We start from the raw sequence: 22,108 nt of genomic DNA on the forward strand, positions 1-22,108 counted from the left end.
TGGTCTTGGATTGAATCTTTGAACTAGTGGGGGCACTCTTAGTGCACCCACTGGGTGTAGTCCCCGAGACCATAGTTGACTGCGGGCAGTCGACTGTGGTATGAGAATCTGAATTTTGTCACTCGGTCTGGACGGACCAGGTCGAATAAAACCAGAACAAGTGGGGGCACACTAAGTGCACCCACTGGGTGTAGTCCCCGAGACCGTGGTTGACTGCGGGCAGTCGACTATGGTCTAAGAACTGCTTTTTTAAATAAAAACTCGCGCTGGGTAGACCATGTCGAGTGTTTTTTCAAACCAGTGGGGGCACGCTAAGTGCACCCACTGGGTGTAGTCCCCGAGAGTGCCGTTGAATGTTTGATTCGGCGGTAGTCTTAGAGTAGCTATCACTGTGATGTCTTTTTATCTCAGTCGACTGATATGGCTTATACTGCAAAAATCTTGTGATCTTGGGGCTCGGCTTTCTACAATGAACAAGCAGCAAATCAGCCTCAACCTTGATCTGGAATTGGCCAAGAAGAATCTCAAGACTGCTCGTGATGAAGTAGCTGCCATGGGAGGTAACCAATCGTCAACTGTCTATCTCACTGCTGGCACTTTTCCTTTCCAGTTTTTGAACCGAGTGACTCCACTCGAGCAGATGTATGTAATGAAAACCGTCAACTCCAAGCCCGTCCGAAGAATGTTATTTCTCTAGAGAAAATGAAGTAGGCTTTGGAGAAGAAGGATCTGGATCTTGCTGCTGCACAGAAGGAAGCGCGAGAGAAAACGGCGCTTGCTGACAAGAAGCTTGCTTCAGTCGGCAAGTTAGAAGAAGAGAACTCCAAACTGAAGACTGTTGTTTCTGACGCCAATCTGGAGGTCGAGCGACTGAAGAAAGACAAGGACAAGCTGACTGACGAGCTTGGGAGCCTCAAGGCCAAGAAGAGCGAGCTGGAGTCTTATCTGGGCCAGCTTACTACAAAGCTGGTCCTAAAACTTGAAGGTACTGATGATTGACTGACTTATTACAGTCGACTGTCAGGCCTGATTATATCGTCGACTCACCATTTACTCAACTGTGCAGAGCTTTGCCAAGACTTTGAAGCGGAAACTGGGCGGGTCGAGACGGGTCTCGATCCCATAAATTGTCCAGTCAAGGATGATGTTGCGATGAATGTGCTGCGGTTGGAATCTTGCATGGACAGCGCGGTTGCTTATCTCGCCCGCCTGAAGGCAGCGATGACTCGGGTTGATGCTGAACTCTGGCCTCAGGCGGAACTGTCTCAAGACCTAGAGTCTCTGATGGCTCGACTGAATCAAATACCTGACCGAGTGCAAGAATGGAAGAAGTCATCTTCTCGCTGTGGCGCTGATGTCGCGTTGTCCCTGGTCCGAGTGCACTGCAAAGACGTCAAAGAAGACAAGCTGGCGGAGCTCGAGGTTGCTAACACAAAGAGGCACACTTTCCAGTCCTTCATGGACACTTTCCTTGACGCCGCCACTCGCATTGCAGACATCATAGACCTTGACAGTTTCTGCGACCCAGCCAGTCCTTCTCCTGACGCGTGACCGAGAAACATTATGCTCCACCTTTATTTGCCTCGGAATGCCGAATGATTGTGTAATCGTTAAACTTCTTCGGGCTTGATGCTCGAATACTTTTGATCCGTCGTCCGGAACTTTAGGATTTATCTGAACTTGGTTTATCTCTGAATATGCTTGTGTTTGCCTTCGAGTGGACTTTGCTCTTCACTCGGAATAATCTTTGTACTTGAGATGCAACTATTGTACTTATGGCGTAGCTCCGAGGAGAAGGTTGCAGTCGACCTGCACCTCGCCGTCCTTGCGGATAGGGATTGTAACACCCACGATGCGGCTATATCTCCCACGTGTCGAGGCACGACTTAGAGGCATAACCACATTTTGGTTTTGTCGCAAGAAGGGTCATCTTCACACAATCCCATGTAATGAACAAGAATGGGATAAAGAGTTGGCTTACAATCGCCACTTCACACAATACATAAATAAAACATACATCAATCAGAGTACACACATAGGTCCGACTACGGAACCAAAATAAAAGAAGACAACCCCAAATGCTAGATCCCTGATCGTCCCAACTGGGCTCCACTACTGATCATCAGGAAACGAAACATAGTAACGACCAAGTTCTTCATCAAACTCCCACTTGAGCTCGGTTGCGTCACCTGCACTGGTGTCGTCGGCACCTGCAACTGTTTGAAGTATCTGGTGAGTCATGAGGACTCAGCAATCTCACACCCGCGAGATCAAGACTATTTAAGCTTATGGGTAGGAAAGGGTAGTGAGGTGGAGCTGCAGCAAGCACTAGCATGTATGGTGGCTAACATACGCAAATAAGAGCGAGAAGAGGAGCAACGCAACGGTCGTGAAGCTAGAAGTGATCCTGAAACTACTGACGCACAACCATAACACAAGAACCGTGTTCACTTCCCGGACCCCGCCGAGAAGAGACCATCACGGCTACACACGCGGTTGATGTATTTTAATTAAGTCAAGTGTCAAGTTCTCTACAACCGGACATTAACAAATTCCCATCTGCCACATAACCGCGGGCACGGCTCTTGAAAGTTTATACCCTGCAGGGGTGTCCCAACTTAGCCCATTATAAGCTCTCACGGTCAACGAAGGATAAACCTTCTCTCGGGAAGACCCGATCAGTCTCGGAATCCCGGTTTACAAGACATTTCGACAATGGTAAAACAAGACCAGCAAAGCCGCCCGATGTGCCGACAAATCCCGATAGGAGCTGCACATATCTCGTTCTCAGGGCACACCGGATGAGCAAGACGTCGGGTTGGCATAGACCCTGGTTGCCCAGGGGGCGCCGGACATCGCTCGGTTTGAACCAGCACTCGAAGGAGCACTGGCCCGGGGGTTTAAATAAAGATGACCCTTGAGTCTGCAAAACCCAAGGGAAAAAGGCTTAGGTAGGCAAATGGTAAAACCAAGGTTGGGCCTTGCTGGAGGAGTTTTATTCAAAGCGAACTGTCAAGGGGGTCCCATAAATCACCCAACCGCGTAAGGAACGCAAAATCAAGGAACATAACACCGGTATGACGGAAACTAGGGCGACAAGAGTGGAACAAAACACCAGGCATAAGGCCGAGCCTTCCACCCTTTACCAAATATATAGATGCATTAATTAAATAAGAGATATTGTGATATTCCAAAATATCCATGTTCCAACATGGAACAAACTTCATCTTCACTTGCAACTAGCAACGCTATAAGAGGGGCTGAGCAAAAGTGGTAACATAGCCAAACAATGGTTTGCTAGGAAGGGTGACAAAGGTTAGAGGTTCATGGCAATTTGGGAGGCTTGATAAGCAAGTGGTAGGTAACGCGGCATAGCAATAGAACAGACAACTAGCAAGCAAAGATAGAAGTGATTTCGAGGGTATGGTCATCTTGCCCGAGATCCCGCTAGGAAGAAGAACGAGTCCATGAAGAAGACAAACGGACGTAGTCGAACGAATCCTCACAACTCCGGAGCGAAACCGAAGCTAACGAGAGAAGCAAACCGGAAAGAAGCAAACAACATAGTAAACAACCACCACATACACATGGCATGATGCAGAAACAAGTATGATGCATGTCCGGTTTAAATATGCATGGCATGGCAAAGTGCACAAACAATACCACAAATTAAGTGGAGCCCAATATGCAACGAGTTGCATATTGACGAAACACCACATCAATTATTTAGTTCTCTCTCATTTATGTACCCAACAAAGTTAAATGTTGTTAAACATGGCAAGAGGGTGAAGCATAAATAAACTAACTATTTAGGCAAGTTTAAATGAGGCCGGAACAACAAACAACAATTCCGGAAAATCCTCATGTCCATATATTAGATTTGGTACTGTTCTGCCCTAAACACAATTTTAGTGTTGTTAAACAGCAAAATGAAGTGCACCATGTTAAACTAGGCATTTTTCTACCCCATTTACATATAAAGTTTATAAAAATTGGAGCTACGGTTATTTAGTTATGAAATAAATCATTTTAGCATGGCATTTGAGCAAAATTAAACAAACAGATTTTAAACATTTTAAACAAGGATGCAAGCAGCATATTATGAAACTAGACAGAATTCTTAACATTTTTCATATATGAAGTTTTTCAAACCGATGCACGGTTAATGAGTTATTATATGCATGAAGACTACGGACTTTTCTGTAAAACCGACGTTCTCTGGATTAATAGCTAAAATCGTCCAGAGGAAAAAAATGCATCGGGCCGAATCTGCAGGCTGCTGGGGCGCTCACCATGGGCCAGGCCCAGTTCGGTGCAGAGGCTGGAGGGGCCGGGTTGGATCAGGCGAAGGGAAGGAGCTGTTGGGCCTTGGCGATGCGGACGGGGTCGGCAGGAGCCTCGCGATGAGAACTCAACGCGGGCGGGCGGTGCTGCGAGCGTTTTCTCCTGCTCGAAGCAGAAACAGGGGAGGCAGCGGCGCGATGCAGAGGCTCGGCGGCAGCAGGACTTGGACGATGTGGCACGGCGGCGCTCGGGCGACTCCGGCAGGAGGAGGCTGGGAACGCAGGGCCTCGCCGGACCTTGCGGAGGCGGCGATGAACGGAGCAGGGTCGTGGCGCAGCTACAAAGGCCATGGAGGGGAAGAATTTAGAGGGGATGCAGCAAGAAAGAGAGAACACAAGGGAAGGGGAGCAGCAGCAGGGCTCACCGGAGCACAAGCGGGCGCCAAGGACGAAGCAGAGGCAACCCGAGGTGGCAGGTGACCAGGGCGGCGCGGCTTCAGTCGACCTGCTGGTCGGGTTGACGATGCGGTCAACGCGCGCGCGGCTGCCTGGCTTCGCTTGACGCAGAGGCAGCAGTCAGAGGAGGCACTACGCGGGACTTGCAGCGGCGGGGCAGGGAAACGGCGGCCAGGAACAGACGGGGACAGGCGGATCCGACCACGGGGAAGTGTCCTGGAGAAACTGCACGAGGCCGAGCGCCATGGTGGTTGCAGCGTCGTCGGCCTCCACGCTAAGGACGGCAGAGCTCGGCGAGGGGGGTGCGGAGAGGAGGCAGTACCTTGATCCATTGAGGATCGAACTCTGGCTGGCTGCGCGAGGGTTGGTGGAAGGATGGATCGGGAGGTGGAGGCTCGGGCGCTGGTTGGTTGGCGACAGAAGCGAGGTGGATGCTGGCGAGAAGTGGCTGGCGCTGGTTGGCTGTGGTTGAATCGGGAGGATCCCGAGGAGGAGGAGGGAATGGACAGGGGTGGCGGCAGCTAGGAGGATCGATGGGACAAGGGAGAGGATTTTTAGGGTTTGCCAAAAATGGAGTAGGGGTGGACGAATATATACATCACGGATTAGGTTAGGGGCTACCTCGTCCCTCCGATCTCAATCGGACAATCGAGAATAAATAGGTAGGGAGTCCAAATAACAAAACGGAGATATTTTAGGGATGTTGGGGGATGATCCGGACCCATCGGTAACGACAATCCGGGTCGGGTTCAGGACAATTTTCGGACGCACGCGAGGGGTGGTCTGAGAGGGGTCGACAAAGACAAAGTGTCTGACAAAAGGCCCCGGAGAAGACAAGAGAGAAAACGAGGAGCTGCAAGTGTGGTTGGTCTCGAAACGGTCAACGAAAGCAAAGCGGTCCGAGGGAAGGTGATGAAGGCAAAAGGAGAAACGACAACGACGAGCGAATGCAAGTTTTATGAAAACATGCAGATGCGATGCGGATGATGTGATGATGAATGCAACAAACAAATAAATCACATGAAGAAACTCGAAAAACATGGAAGGCGTCTGGAGCGTCGGTCTCGGGGCGTTACAGGGATGGAGCGTATGATGTACTTGTGGCGCAGCTCTGAGGAGAAGGTTGTAGTCGACCTGCACCTCGCCGTCCTTGCGGATAAGGATGGTGCATACATTGTACTTGTAGTGCAGCTCCCAGGAGAGGATTGCAGTCGACCTGCACCTCGACGTCCTTGTGGATAGGGATGGAGCGTACGTTGTACTTGCGGCGCAGCTCTGAGGAGAAGGTTGTAGTCGACCTGCACCTCGCCGTCCTTGCGGATAAGGATGGAGCGTACATTGTACTTGTGGCGCAGCTCCCAGGAGAAGATTGGAGTTGACCTACACCTCGCCGTCCTTGCGGATAAGGATGGAGCGTACATTGTATTTGTGGCGCAGCTCCCAGGAGAGGATTGCAGTCGACCTGCACCTCGCCGTCCTTGCGGATAAGGATGGGTTTCAAACTTAGGCGAGTACTGGACTGCAGCTAAGCCCCCGAGTGGGAGGGTTGCTCACCACTCGGTAGGATTTTTCAAACTTAGGCGAGTTCTGGACTGCATCTAAGCCCCCCGAGTGGGAGGGTTGCTCACCACTTGGTGGGATTTTTCAAACTTAGGCGAGTACTGGACTGCAGCTAAGCCCCCGAGTGAGAGGGTTGCTCACCACTCGGTAGGATTTTTCAAACTTAGGCGAGTACTGGATTGCAGCTAAGCCCCCGAATGAGAGGCTTGCTCACCACTCGGTAGGATTTTTCAAACTTAGGCGAGTACTGGACTGCAACTAAGCCCCCCGAGTGGGAGGGTTGCTCACCACTCGGTGGGATTTTTCAAACTTAGGCGACTTCTGGACTGCAGCTAAGCCCCCGAGTGGGAGGGTTGCTCACCACTCGGTAGGATTTTTCAAACTTAGGCGAGTACTGGACTGCAGCTAAGGCCCCGAGTGAGAGGCTTGCTCACCACTCGATAGGATTTTTCAAACTTAGGCGACTACTGGACTGCAGCTAAGCCCCCCGAGTGGGAGGGTTGCTCACCACTCGGTGGGATTTTTCAAACTTAGGCGAGTTCTGGACTGCAGCTAAGACCCCGAGTGGGAGGGTTGCTCACCACTCGGTAGGATTTTTCAAACTTAGGCAAGTACTGGACTGCAGCTAAGCCCCCGAGTGAGAGGCTTGCTCACCACTCGGTAGGATTTTTCAAACTTAGGCGAGTACTGGACTGCAGCTAAGCCCCCGAGTGGGAGGGTTGCTCACCACTCGGTAGGATTTTTCAAACTTAGGCGAGTATTGGACTGCAGCTAAGCCCCCGAGTGAGAGGCTTGCTCACCACTCGGTAGAATTTTTCAAACTTAGGCGAGTACTGGACTGCAGCTAAGCCCCCGAGTGGGAGGGTTGCTCACCACTCGGTGGGATTTTTCAAACTTAGGCGAGTTCTGGACTGCAGCTAATCCCCCGAGTGGGAGGGTTGCTCACCACTCGGTAGGATTTTTCAAACTTAGGCGAGTACTGGACTGCAGCTAAGCCCCCGAGTGAGAGGCTTGCTCACCACTCGGTAGGATTATTCAAACTTAGGCGAGTACTGGACTGCAGCTAAGCCCCCGAGTGGGAGGGTTGCTCACCACTCACTAGGATTTTTCAAACTTAGGCGAGCACTGGACTGCAGCTAAGCCCCCGAGTGAGAGGCTTGCTCACCACTCGGTAGGATTTTTCAAACTTAGGCGAGTACTGGACTGCAGCTAAGCCCCCAAGTGAGAGGCTTGCTCACCACTCGGTAGGATTTTATAAACTTAGGCGAAACAGATTCGCGGCTAAGCCCCCGAGTGAGAGGCTTGCTAACCACTCGGTGGGATTTTATAAACTTAGGCGAAACGGATTCGCGGCTAAGCCCCCGAGTGAGAAGCTTGCTCACCACTCGGTAGGATTTTTCAAACTTAGGCGAGTACTGGACTGCAGCTAAGCCCCCCGAGTGGGAGGGTTGCTCACCACTCGGTAGGATTTTTCAAACTTAGGCGAGTACTGGACTGCAGCTAAGCCCCCGAGTGAGAGGCTTGCTCACCACTCGGTAGGATTTTATAAACTTAGGCGATACGGATTCACGGCTAAGCCCCCGATTGAGAGGCTTGCTCACCACTCGGTGGGATTTTATAAACTTAGGCGAAACGGATTCGCGGCTAGGCCCCTGAGTGAGACGCTTGCTCACCACTCGGTAGGATTTTATAAACTTAGGCGAAACGGATTCGCGGCTAAGTCACTCACTGGGGGATTTCAGACACAAGTATAAGCAGCGACAATCATTTTTAGAAGACTGTAAAACTCTTGTCTCTAATAAACAAACTACAAAGGTATTTCTTCTTACAACTCAACAGAATGAGCGCTTAAGTATAAAAGGGGCGGAGCAGCTCCGCATTCCAAGCCTGTGGCTTGTCTTTCTGATGTTCGACATTGTAAAGATGGTATGCCCCATTGTGGAGCACTCTAGTGACGATGAAGGGACCTTCCGAAGCGGGGGCGAGCTTGTGTGGTTTCTGCTGATCCACTCGAAGAACCAAGTCTCCCTCTTGAAATGCTCGACCTCTCACGTTTCTGGCATGGAATCGACGCAAGTCTTGCTGATAAATGGTCGACCGGATTAAGGCCATCTCTCTTTCCTATTCTAGGAGATCAAATGCGTCTTGTCGGGCCTGTTCTGCTTCATCTTCAGAGAAAAGCTCGACTCGGGGTGCATTGTGAAGCGAGTCACTCGGTAGAACAGCTTCAGCTCCATAGACTAAGAAGAATGGAGTTCGGCCAGTCGACCGATTGGGAGTTGTCCTCAATCCCCAAAGAACTGATGGAAGTTCATCGACCCAGGCGCCTGCTGCATGCTTGAGATCACGCATCAATCGGGGTTTCAGTCCTTTGAGAATCAAGCCATTTGCTCTTTCCGCTTGTCCATTCGACTGGGGGTGGGCGACTGAAGCATAGTCGACTCGAGTGCCTTGGGAAGCACAGAAGGCTCTGAACTCATCAGAATCGAAGTTCGACCCGTTGTTAGTGATGATGTTGTGCGGAACCCCATATCTGAATGTCAACTCTCTGATGAAGCTGACGGCAGTACTGGCTTCAAGATTATTGATAGGTTTGGCTTCAATCCATTTGGTAAACTTGTCGATTGCTACAAGCACATGAGTGAAGCCGCTCCTACCAGTCCTCAGGGGTCCAACCATATCTAATCCCCAAACAGAAAAGGGCCAGACGAGTGGAATGGTCTTCAGGGCTGATGCAGGCTTGTGGGACATGTTGGAGTAAAACTGGCAGCCTTCACATTTGTCGACTATATCTTTTGCCATTTCATTTGCTCGTGGCCAATAAAATCCAGCTCGGTATGCTTTGGCCACAATGGTCCGAGAGGACGCATGGTGGCCACAGGTCCCCGAGTGGATGTCATTGAGGATCACTCGACCTTCTTCTGGTGTTATGCATTTCTGGCTGACTCCAGTTGCACTTTCTCTGAACAGCAGTCCTCTTATCACAGTAAAGGCTTTGGATCGATGCACGATCTGTCGGGCCTCCTCTTCATCCTCTGGGAGTTCCCTCCTAAGGATATACGCAATGTATGGCACTGTCCAGTCGGGAATGATGACCAAAACCTCCATGATCAAGTCGACCACGGCTGGGACCTCGACTTCAGTCGGATCTGTGGCACTCTTAGGCTGCGGGGGCTCTTCAGTGAAAGGATCTTCTTGAACTGAAGGTGTATAAATGTGTTCCAAAAACACATTGCTGGGAATGGCTTCCCTCTTGGAACCTATCTTTGCCAAATCGTCAGCTGCTTGATTTTTCAGTCGGGTATATGATGGAGCTATAACCCCTTAAACTTCTTTTCCAACTTCCTCACTGCATTACAATAACCAGTCATAGCTGGGCTTGTGATGTCCCACTCCTTCATCACTTGATTGACTACCAAATCTGAGTCGCCGTAGACCATGAGGCGACGGACGCCGAGTGAAATGGCCATACGTAACCCATATAAGAGTGCTTCATATTCAGCTTCGTTATTGGAGGAATCAAAGTGAATCGGGAGAACATATCTGAGCTTGTCTCCTCGGGGGGATACCAGTACCACCCCAGCGCCGGAACCATTCAGCATCTTGGAGCCATCAAAGAACATGGTCAAGTGCTCTGAGTGGACTTGAGTCGGCAGTTGCCGTTCGATCCACTCGGCGAGGAAATCTGCTGTTGCTTGGGACTTGATAGCTTTGTTTGCTCAAACTTGATATCCAAGGGAAGGAGTTCAATCGCCCACTTTGCCACTCGACCAGTTGCATCTCTGTTGTTCAGAATCTCTGATAATGGAGCGTCGCTGACGACTGTAATGGAGTGGTTAGAGAAATAGTGTGCAACCTTCTTCGTGGTCATGTAAATCCCATAAACAAGCTTCTGATAATGTGGATATCTTTGCTTTGATGGAGTCAGAACTTCAGAAACATAATATACTGGGCGCTGAACTTTATAGGCTTTTCCTTCTTCTTCCCGCTCGACCGTGAGTACTGTACTGACAACTTGTCCAGTGGCTGCAATGTAAAGCAATAAAGGCTCTTTGCTGATTGGGGCAGCAAGCACCGGCTGGGTGGAAAGCAGGGCTTTGAGCTCTACAAACGCTGCATCAGCTTCAGGAGTCCACTCAAACTTATCATACTTCTTCATCTCGGTAAAGAGGCAATGCCTTTTCACCGAGGTGAGAAATGAATCGACTTAAGGCGGCCAAACAACCAGTAAGCTTCTGGACATCGTGCACACACACAGGGCGTTTCATCCGGAGTATAGCACCAACTTTCTCTGGGTTAGCGTCGATCCCTCGTTCGGAAACGAGGAAACAAAGTAATTTTCCGCCAGGAACTCCGAATGTGCACTTTGATGGATTGAGCTTGATATCATACCTTCTGAGATTGGCAAAAGTTTCAGCAAGGTCAACCAGCAGGCCAGAACCCTTACGTGACTTGACTACAATGTCATCCATGTATGCTTCCACATTCCGACTGATTTGAGTGAGCAAACACTTCTGAATCATCCTCATGAATGTGGCTCCGGCGTTCTTTAGGACGAATGGCATGGTGACATAACAGAAGCACCCGAAGAGTGATGAAAGCTGTTTTTCTCTCATCGGGTCCATACAGTCGGATCTGATGATACCCGGAATAGGCGTCTAGAAAAGACAATCACTCACACCCCACAGTCGAGTTGACGATTTGGTCAATGCGGGGGAGAGGAAAATGATCTTTCAGGCAGGCCCGATTGATATGCTTGAAGTCAATGCACATGCGAAGTGAATCGTCCTTCTTGGGGACCATGACAACATTGACGAGCCACTCGGAGTGGTAGATTTCTCGGATGAACTCAGCTGCCAGGAGCCGAGCTACTTCTTCACCAATTGCTTTCCTCTTCTGTACGGCGGACCATCGACGATGTTCCTTGACTGGTTTTACCTTCGGGTCGACTCGCAAACGATGCTCAGCCAGTCCCCTGGGTACACCCGGCATGTCAGAAGGTTTCCATGCAAAGATGTCCCAGTTCTCACGGAGGAACTGGATGAGCGCTTCTTCCTATTTGCTGTCCAGTGTTGTCGAGATGTGAGTCGGTGCAACATTGGGATCGGTCGGGTGAATGTGAATCGGCTTCGTTTCACCGGACGACTGAAATGCAGAGTCTGTGGTAGGCTTCTTGGCTCGTAGCAAATCACTCGGATCTGCATTTTTCTGATACTCTTGAAATTCTACTACTGCCATTTGTGCATCAGCGATCTTTGAGCCCTTCTGGAAGCACTCTTCTGCCTTCTGACGATTGCCAGTGATAGTGATCACTCCTCTAGGACCAGGCATCTTCAATCTGAGGTACACGTAACATGGTCGAGCCATAAAACGTGCATAAGCAGGCCTACCCAGAATAGCATGATAAGCACTCTGGAAATCCACGAATTCAAACGTCAACTTTTCCTTGCGGTAATTCTTGGAATTACCGAAAACCACATCGAGGGCGATCTGGCCGAGTGATTCAGCCTTCTTGCCAGGTATAACCCCATGGAAACTCATATTGCTTTCACTGAGTTTGGACATCAGAATGCCCATCCCTTTCAAGGTTTCACATAAAGTATATTCAGGCCACTGCCACCATCCGTCAGTACCTTAGTCAGCCGAGTGCCTTCAACAACTGGGTCGACCACCAACGCTTGCCTCCCAAGGGTGGCTATGCGCGCTGGGTGATCAGACTGGTCGAATGTAATGGCAGTCTGAGACCACTTCAAATAACTGGGTGTCGCTGGAGCGACCATGTTCACTTCTCTGTTAATGACTTTCAGTCGACTTTTGCTCTCAACATCAGCAAAAATCATCAGAGTGGAATTGACGTTGGGGAAACCATCATCGTCTTCTTCTTTATCCTCACCCTTATCTGACTCCTTTTCCTTCTCCTTGGGCTGTTTCTCTCGGAACTGCTAGATCAGGAGCCGACACTGTCGAGTGGTATGTTTAGGGTAAATGAAATTACCCTCTTCATCTTTTTTGGTGTGAATGTGGCATGGTAAATCCAACACATCATTTCCATCTTTATCTTTCACTTTCTTGGGGTTCCACGGCCCTTTGGGCTTCCCCTTGAACTTTCCTTGAGTAACGGCTAAGGCTTCACCAGGAGCAGCTGGCTCGGCTTTGCGCTTCTGCTTCCGACTGGAATTCCCTCCTCCAGTTTCTTGGGCAACCGTTTGTGCTTGCCACTCCGGAGTCGATCCTCCTCTTCACCATTAGCATACTTGGTGGCAATCTCCATCATCCGACTCAGAGACATATCCCCGGTCCGACCGAACTTCAGATTCAATTCTCGATACTTGACACCTTCCTTGAAGGCACAAACTGCTTGGTGACCTGATACATTCTCCACTGTGTGGTGCAACGTGATCCATCTCTGGATATAATCCCTCAGGGTTTCATTCGGTTTCTGCACACGGGATTGCAACTCTGTTAACCCTGCTGGCCGTTTGCATGTTCCTTCAAAGGTTCTAACAAACACTCGGGCGAGTTCATCCCAACTATATATGCTGCTAGGTGCTAACTGATTCAACTACGCTCTGGCCGAGCCCTCCAACATCAGAGGAAGATGCTTCATGGCCACTTCATCATTGCCGCCGCCAATCTGAACAGCCACTCGGTAGTCCTCAAGCCAAGTGTCAGGTTTGGACTCACCAGTGAACTTGCTGACTCCAGTCGCCAACCTGAAGTTGGGAGGAATCACCGCAGCCCTGATGGCTCTGCTGAAACACTCTGGGCCTGAGACATGCACTCTGCTGCCAGTCGGATAGTCTCTGTCATGACCTTCTCTGTGAGCTCTGTTCCTGTCAACCAGACCCTGAACGAGAATAGATCTCGCATCAAAGCCCGGCTCTCGGGGGTCGACTGGAATCCTTCGCCCACCACTGTGAGGGCGTCTGTCATCGTGCTGCCGAGGCACGTATGACCCACTCCTTGGGGGAAGCGTGGGTACTCGACGACGATCATCGTGGTTGGGCCGGTGATCATACTGCTCACGGTTTCTGTACTGATCTCGCCGGTCTCCACGTCCCTCACGCCTTGGAGGTGATCTTGGGCTGTGAGCCGACTGGACTGTGTCTGCCATCACAGACCTGCTATGAATCCTATTCCGCGACTGAGATACTGCCGTGTTCTGCTCTCCCGCAGCCCAGAGTAAAGCCCGGATCTGCATCAAACCTCTGCCAGCTTCCGACTGGGAAGGCTGAATCTACTCTACTATTCGGGCTGTAGCTGTGAAATTCTGAATCGGAGTTCGGTATACCTGAGTTGGAGGCGGAAAAAGTTATCGTCGACTAGACTCAGGAATCCGCTGCCGAGCACGCTCGTCGAGTGCGTGCTGGAGGTTCTCCAGTCGAGTGCGCTCAGCCAAGTTGGCCAGGCACGCCTCCTCCAAGGCCCGGGCCTCAGGGGTTTCTCCAACGATAGGAGTGTGAAGTGCATCCATGTTACGGCGGCGAAGCTCTTCCCTCTGCTGTGAAGAGAGGGGCTCGGGGCGGTACTCCTCATGGACGCGCGACGGATCGCCGCTGCCATCGCCACCACCGTCGCGGGGGAAGCCAGGAGGACTGTGTGGTCCGTTGACCATCAGGACTTCCGCCGCGGGGTCACTGTTGTCGCACTCGGATGCAGTCTCGACGGAGCCAGTCGAACAGGCCGTAGAAAGTTTCGTCGGGCTCGATAGCCGCGACTTGCGGGGTGGCCGATTGGCGGTCCACCGCATGCCTCACCCACCGCTGGAGCCGCGACCAACCGGAACGCTTACGCCGTCAAACAGCGGTGAGCGAGGACACCACGGGAGCCGACCGATATTGGGTCGACGGCTGCCGAAGAAGGACGCCGCGGACGCATGCGCGAAAGTGCGTTGCCCCGCGGACGGGGAGCGCCTCGACGTCGAGTGGAGCCTCTTGGAGCCAAGCGGAGTCGTCGGTGACGAACACGAGCGCGCGAGATGGATCTCGCGGCCCTCAGCCAACCTTCCGCCGGAAACCATGATGATGGGGATCGGAAAAATCGCAACTTCTCCAACAAGTCGCTAAGACACCTGCCCCACGGTGGGCGCCAACTGTCGTGGATATAAGACTGACCGTAGAATGGGGGTAGGTATGTAGATGCAAGATCCTAGCTATGGTGAAGTTATACACATGATTTTTACGAGTTCAGGCCCTTCTCGGAAGAAGTAACAGCCCTACGTCTCGGAGCCCGGGGGCGGTCGACTGGATTATATGTGTGTGTTTACAGGGGTGCGAACCCTTGTCCTAGAGGAGGGGGGTGGCTTATATAGAGTGCGCCAAGATCCCAGCTCCCCTCCGTTACACAGGGTTCAATGTACATAAAGAGAGAGCGTTACAGGTAACGTCTGTAATAAAGTGTTATAAATGATCATTAAGTATATGAGTAAATGCCCAACCGTTGCTGCACGGAGTGGCTTTAGGTCTTCTGCACGTCGAGTAGTTTAGTGGTCGAGTGACCTAAATAAGGAGGGGTCTCCGAGTGAATGGTAGGTCGAGTGAATTGCACTCGACACCTTTGTTCGGCCCCCTCTATTTACTCTTGAACTTCTTTGCTTCTAGGACAAGGACCTTAGGTAGGACGTATAGGTCAGGCCTATTACCCTACCCCAGATCTATGTCCTCATCACTGGTCACTTGGTCACCTACTACACACGTACATGACTACGGCCACTCATCTCCTGGCTTGCCGATCTGCTCGCGTGCACTCGCTCTATCTCTATGCTGCTGATCCGGCCGCTACGCCATGTTGCCGAGCATGCAATTTTCTTTGTACTTGGCTGACTAATGCATCTCTACGTGGCTATGCAACAAATTAAACATGACCTAATCTTAAATGCTTAATAATAATAACAAGATTAGTTCCAACAATCACCTCCCTAATCTTGTTATGGTTTATTCCTTCTTGAAGCCCATGGTCATTGATGTCGTCGGCGCAACACGTAGACGGCCGCCGATGCCGTCTTGTCATGCCGATTGCCGCCGTCGCCGTTGGCTTCAATGAGAGGCGCACCTCCAACGCCTTCACCACATCATGGTCGCCGGCGACACACCTTGTCGACGACTCCGGCATGGATGGCGAACTCCTTGCCGCCGGTGGCGCAACTTACCGGGCAGCATGTCCTCCTTCGATCGTGACGCAGCTTGACCTCGACGGAGAACCGGACCTCCACACACAAGGGCCTCGCAGCAGCCGCGCCGCGTCGAACCTCGCCCACGCTGTATGGGCGAGGTTGAGCCCCTCTGGCGACCCGGGGAGCGTGACGGAGTGCGCGATCCTTCTCCGGCCATGGCTCTGAATACCAAGTGTTGACCTTGCCCAGGAGGAGGAAGAAGACTCACGTACACAAGCTCGAGGAAGAAGATACACATACTTTGGCACACGCACATAGTGCCTTTACTCTTGTATTTCCCTTCTCACACATACATGATGCAAATACATGGCTTTAATAGCCGGACTCACACGACTATCACGCACCCACTAACCACTAGCATGCACACACGTTCAGCACTTGTACTGCCTTACTCAACGGCCATACGACCAGGCCAAACTGCGTGCATGCAGCCTCACACTAAGTAAAACCTCATCACACCAATACATGTGCATGTAGGCCACATCTTTTCACATGCATTGATCACTTGGTCACCTAGTACACACGTACATGACTACGGCCACTCATCTCCTGGCTTGCCGATCTGCTCGCGTGCACTCGCTCTATCTCTGTGCTGCTGATCCGGCCGCTACGCCATGTTGCCGAGCATGCAATTTTCTTTGTACTTGGCTGACTAATGCATCTCTACATGGCTATTACACAATGCAACAAATTAAACATGACCTAATCTTAAATGCTTAATACTAATAACAAGATTAGTTCCAACACTGAAGGCACCGCCGGTGGAGAGGGTCGCACACCGCGAGCTCCGTGAAGACAGGGGAATCCTCGCCAGCGTCGTCCTCGGGGGTGCGGTCGAGGAGGACGCGGCCGTCGCGGACGTCCCGGACGATCCAGCTGCCGTGGGAAGGGGGAAGGAGTAGGAGAAATCCGCGGCGAGGGAAACTGCGCGGGCAGCGGGCGCGGAGGCGTGGGGCGGGCGGGCAGGGTGGAAGCCGTTGTGGTTTAGGAAGCCGAGGAAGGGCCGGGCGTGGAGGGAGCGGAAGCACCGGAGGAATGCGCGGTCCGTGACGAGCCGGCGGAAGGCGACGCAGGCCGCGGAGGCGCGGACGAGGTCGGCCGGGGTGGGCAGCAGGAGGAAGATCTCCGCCAAGAGGTCGTCGGTGACCGGCAGGGAGCTCATTTCCGCCATTTCCTGGCTGGTCGCCGGGGGGGGGGGGGGGGGGGGGGGGCGGGAGCCAGACGTGATTACTCCTACGTGAAAGCGCACTCTGCCTCTTGTGACCAAGTCTTTTTTGCTTCTTTGCAAAAGTGACAGAGTTACGGATAATAGTCTACAGATTATGAAAAACATACTCATCCGGGAACCAGTAACGCGTAAATTATGTCAAACAAAACCGATCAATATCCGAATGAAACGGATTCAAACTTCTCCTAGAAAAATATCTGTGGTGCAAACTTAAAGAAAAAAACGTAATAAAAAAAATGAATTTGAAGCATGTGCCAAACCGAAGAGACGGATTCCTTTCTCCAGGCCCATTTTTTTGTTTACGTCAGAGAATCCCGCACAATGTTTGCAATCAATGTAAACTAACCTATGGACACATCTCTTAATAATATATCCCTGCGATTTTCACTGCTGGGTCCTCCCCGCCCTTAGATTCCAACCAATTCTCGACACCACAACTTGTAACTTAATTCCTGTAAAAATCATCAGCTCAGAAGTAACATAAATTAAATCCAGATTTATAGATCACCAAGCGACAACTACAAGCATTTGAACGAGCCCAAGGCACGTCCCTGTCATCGCCTCTCCCTTATCGACACCGCGCAAACTTGGTTCTAGCAGACAATCGGGAAGTCGTCGCCCTATGGCCCCACACGACCAACGCACCATAACACAACTGTCACTGATAAACAGAATCATAGATCGACGGGATTTAACATGTAGACACACGAACGAAGACCGCATCGAAGCAGGTCCATCGAAGACAACCACTGACTAAATCCTACGAGATCCGCTAGACACACACTTCCACACGCCCTTCGACGTCACTAGACACACCGCCATGGCGGGGGGTAGGCGTGGAGAAACTTATTCCATCTTCAGGGAGCCACCGCCGTCCTATCTTTATGAGCATGACACAAACCCTAACCAAACTCAAAAGAACACCTAAAAGGGAATCATCCCGCCGGCAAGGGTCACAATCCACCACGCCCCCATGACCCTAATGCCATAGGAGACGAGGCTAACGAGCGACGGCGCTGATGGGAGGCAGAAACCCTAGTCGCATGTTCGCCCGAGAGGAGAGAGGAAAGGGTATGAGCCCGTTGCTATTAATCTTTCCTGATTATAAGTCTATTTTTTAACTCTGAGTGTGCAATTCTATTTATTTATTTAACTTTCGGCGATCAAGTCTAAGTTGACAGGACTTACTCATTACTAGATCATTGTTGGCGCGTGTTGCAGGGCTGGTCTATTTAGAATTTTCTTTAAATTAAATAGAAAGAAATTAATCATGAACTTTAATAGAGCAATGAATAGTGAATTTAATTGGTTTGTAAGGGAAGTATTAGGTAGTTTGGCAGTACATGGTTTTTTCTTTGGTCTAATGGGCTTCAATTCGTGCGAGCAATTGCATAGCATAACAACATGCGAAAAGATGACAAAATGAAGTCATGTGTATTGTGGTTTGAGATTTGGGAATAGTATTTGTCATACTCTCATGTAAATCAGTTTAGATGGGGTCTTGTACATATGTTCATTGATTTGAATGGGGGGGGGGGGTGAATTATTTGGTTATTTACAATTTGCCTTTTATATTTTTTGTGATTGTGGATTGTTTAGTTCTTCAAAGTTTGTTCCCTTTGACTTGTGAATATCGTTCTTGATTATTATCCCATCTCCTAATACTACAACCTCTGTTCAGAATTAACTGTTGATTGTCGCTGAAATGAGTGTATCTACGTCTAGATACACTTATTTTAGCGAAGGTTAATTCCAGACGGAGGGAGTATTAACTTGTGGTCGGTACACCAATGTATCAGTACAAAACGGAAGTATTCAAGCGAAAACTTGCAACAGATAGTGTAGGCCAGCTAAGAAATTGCATTTGGAGGCTGAGCTCCATGGAGGCCTCCAAATGTAAACTTTAAATTTTGTGAAAATTCATATTTTTACATTGCAAAAATTTCTGGAAAAAATACAGAGATAGATGAAGGCATAATGCACAAGTGTGTATATTTTCAGAACAAAATACGTTGAAATGAAGGTTGTGCAAAAAAAAAATCTAAGGCTTGTTATCACATGACACTATTCATCCTCCCAGACCATGAATTTGCCTTTTTTTGTATAGGTCGCATTTCGACGTATTTCGTCGTCAAATTTTACGCCCATACACCTCCCATCCTTGTTTATTTGTAAAAAAACAGAATTTTTTAAACCGAAAATTTCAAATTTTAAATTTTTCTAAAATTCGGCCTCCGTGAAGGCCGAGATCCAAAACGCCATACCTAGGCCAGCTCTCCTATATTAAGGACCTCAAATATAGCTTTATTGATCGGGTTATAGTGTCCGAGAAGATCATCTCAAAGCTCTATATACTGTATTATATGTATTCAGATCATTTCTCTAACTTCATCCATCACCAGGCACTCTTTATGGCCTCCTATCACTTCCTCCTTCCATTCTCCACCCTTCCATAACTGAAAATTAATAAGAGCGCTGGCATAAGAAATTCATAATTTCATCAATCAAAAGGTGACAAACACAGAACCGTGTTGCCAATTCACTTGGATGTTACTGAGGTTAATTTTTTTTTCTCAAAGAAATTGCAGTAAAAATGGGTACTTCCCTTTCAAGTTTTTGGGGGTTCCCCTATATTTTGACAAAAAGGAACACCTACAGGCTGTGAATGATAGGATCATTAAAATAATCTCTTATTGGATGTCTAAGAACCTATCATACTGGTGTGAGTTGTTTTTCTCCGTCCTTGTCTCACTTTATCCAGAAAAGCATGGTGATTCTCATAAATACTCACTTCGTCTGGAATTACTTGTCGTGAAAATGAATAGAAATAGTTGTATCTACAACTAAAATACATATATATACATCCATTTCTGCGATAAGCAAGTTCACATAGAGGGAGCATCAACAACTCCACTGATCCAGAATAAGTGTCTTGATTTTAGTTTAAATTTTTAAAACTAAAATCACAAAAAATATTCTGAATCGAGGGAGTACCTTACTAGGGTTTGGTTTCTAGGGGGGAAATTGATAATCTAGGTGTCCCTTAGAGAGTTTAGTATGGTGTTGCTTGCCCCCTATGGTAAGAAAAAATAGAGTGCTTAACTACCCATTAATAAATATGGTTTTGCTCGCAATTACGAAGCTAGGCTCCCAATTTGATGGGATCTTTTCTGAAAGCATGCACTAGGAAGAGTTTAAGCTTAAACGAAGAAAAAACATGCAGAACAGAGCTATGCTGAGAGATGGGCGCGTTGGAGTGGAGAGACACGTAACTAAGTGCACGCGTCTTCTCGGCAGGGGCGGACAAGGAGGCTGTGGTGAGGAGTGACGATGCTACTCTGACTTGATGACCTCTTCAACTTCTCGCGCGCGTTCGTCGCCCCCGCCCCTCCATTGCGGTAGCGGGAATGATCCTCATATGCTGGTGCCTCCTCGCCCACCGGTTCTAGGTTCGGTTTCCGGTGGACGAGGCCCATCATGGTCTTGAGGGCGATCACGCCCTGGGATGTCGATTTGCATGAGTAGGTCGTCGATGATGTCTTGGCACGCTTGATGGTGCTATAAGCAGAGATCCGCCCGAGGCCCGCGGCAGGCATGAGGAGCGCATGGAGGCGACAGTCGTGGGATGATCGGATTTGGGCGGAGTATTTTCATTTTCAGCCGTTGCGTGAGCATATGTGGGCTCGGGAGTCTCTCGTTAGTTGTCGGGACTTTTTTCTTGGCTTGTTTCCGTTGGTTGGTCAGTTTCCTTGTTTTGTTTCTACTGGATTATTTCCGTGAGGATCTATGATGAAACGTCGGATAAAAAAACCATAAAACCGGATAAGCGCTCACGCAGGCCGAGGGGTGTACAGACGGGGAACCAAGAAAAGATCGTAGACTCGAATGGCAGATTCGTCGCAGCAGGGAATGGGGAAATCGATTGGTGCGGAGATGCGCTTATGGGCGAGGCACTGGCCTTACGGTCTGGTCTCCACTTGACAACTACATTTGGGTGTAACCGCATAGAGGTGAACTCCGACAACATCGATGTGATAGAGACAATGAAGAATGAAAGTCGCTCTTTCGGTCCATCGGCGGCAGTTTTTAATGATATATATATCACCTTGTGTGTGATTTCCCGCAAATTATTTTTTAGCATGCTCCTAGAGAGTCTAATTATGTTGCCCTTTGGCTTAGCTAAACTAGATAGAAGTAAGGTGTCTGTGAGGTGGATAGAAGATCCATCCGTGAAGATTTTTGATACTCTTGTAAAAGAAAATATGATGATCGCCTTGCAATAAAGAGTATTTTGATGTAAGAAAAAGATTGTAGATAGAGTCCCTACAAAAAGAAAGATCGTAGAGGAAAGAACACAGCCCGTGGTGGGAGCGGATTGCCTTGTTGGCGCTGGCGTCTCCTTGCACTGGTCGGATTCCGAATCCAAGTAAAGAACGAGAATGAGAAGGTAGTATAGTACTATAAAAGGCCAGGACACAAGCCCTGTAATCACAGAACCAATTCCGGCTTCGGTGCGCTGCGAAATGGAGGCCATCGCGAGCAATCAATCGTCCCGGCGGGAGCACGATCGTCCCAGCGGGAGCACGTAGGTGCGCGCGAGACCTGCTCGATCGGTAACTCGCTCGATCTCTCGCTGGACAACATGGAGGCGAGGCAGCAGGCCGGCGGCGCGGCCCTGTGCGCCAGCGGCTGCGGATTCTTCGCCGGCGCGGCGACAAACGATCTCTGCTCCAAGTGCTAGAAGGAACAGCAGCTGCTGGACGTGATGGCCTTTGATGGCGCCGTCATGTCCGGCCTTAGGTCGCTGACCATCGCGTTGACGAAAGCCGGAGGCGAGGAGGAAACGCCCGAGAAGACGATGAAGAACCGATGCAGCGCGTGCCAGAAGAAGGTGGGGCTGCTGGGATTCGCGTGCCGGTGCGGGGCCACCTACTGCGGCGCGCACCGCCACACCGACGCGCACACCTGCTTCTTCGACTACAAGGCAGCCGGCCGCGAGCAGATCGCGCGCCAGAACCCGCTCGTCGTCGCGCCCAAGATGACCAGGATTTGAGCGCTTCTACCCACCACATATTATTGTAACCGAGGGCTGACTCCTGCGAGAGATGCCATAGAGATGAACTGTGGAATTAGTATATGTCTGATTGCATCTCCGTCGTGTCTACCTTTGTGACAACGAGGCTGTGTGTAGCAACGATGCGCTTGTATTTATTCCATCAAGTTAAATTTATACAAATTTCCATTACGTTCTTCGCAAGTTGGTACGCATCATGCATTTGGATAATTTGGCTGCTCAAATAAATTTATCCAGCACATTCAGATCCAATCGGCCAATCTTATTTTTCTATCACTAGTTACCACCGCACGAACGTCATACACGTGATTGTATATTCAATAATAACCATAGCT

The 22,108-nt window shown here is 49.8% G+C and overlaps 1 pseudogene; it reads left to right on the forward strand.

Annotated features, from left to right (window-relative positions):
* Window positions 1–21,139: 21,139 nt before the first annotated feature.
* LOC123049137 (zinc finger A20 and AN1 domain-containing stress-associated protein 10-like) lies at window positions 21,140–21,886 on the forward strand (annotated as a pseudogene).
* Window positions 21,887–22,108: the final 222 nt, after the last annotated feature.

This window comes from Triticum aestivum, chromosome 2D (assembly GCF_018294505.1).
Source record: "Triticum aestivum cultivar Chinese Spring chromosome 2D, IWGSC CS RefSeq v2.1, whole genome shotgun sequence".
NCBI classification, from domain to species: Eukaryota; Viridiplantae; Streptophyta; class Magnoliopsida; order Poales; family Poaceae; genus Triticum; species Triticum aestivum.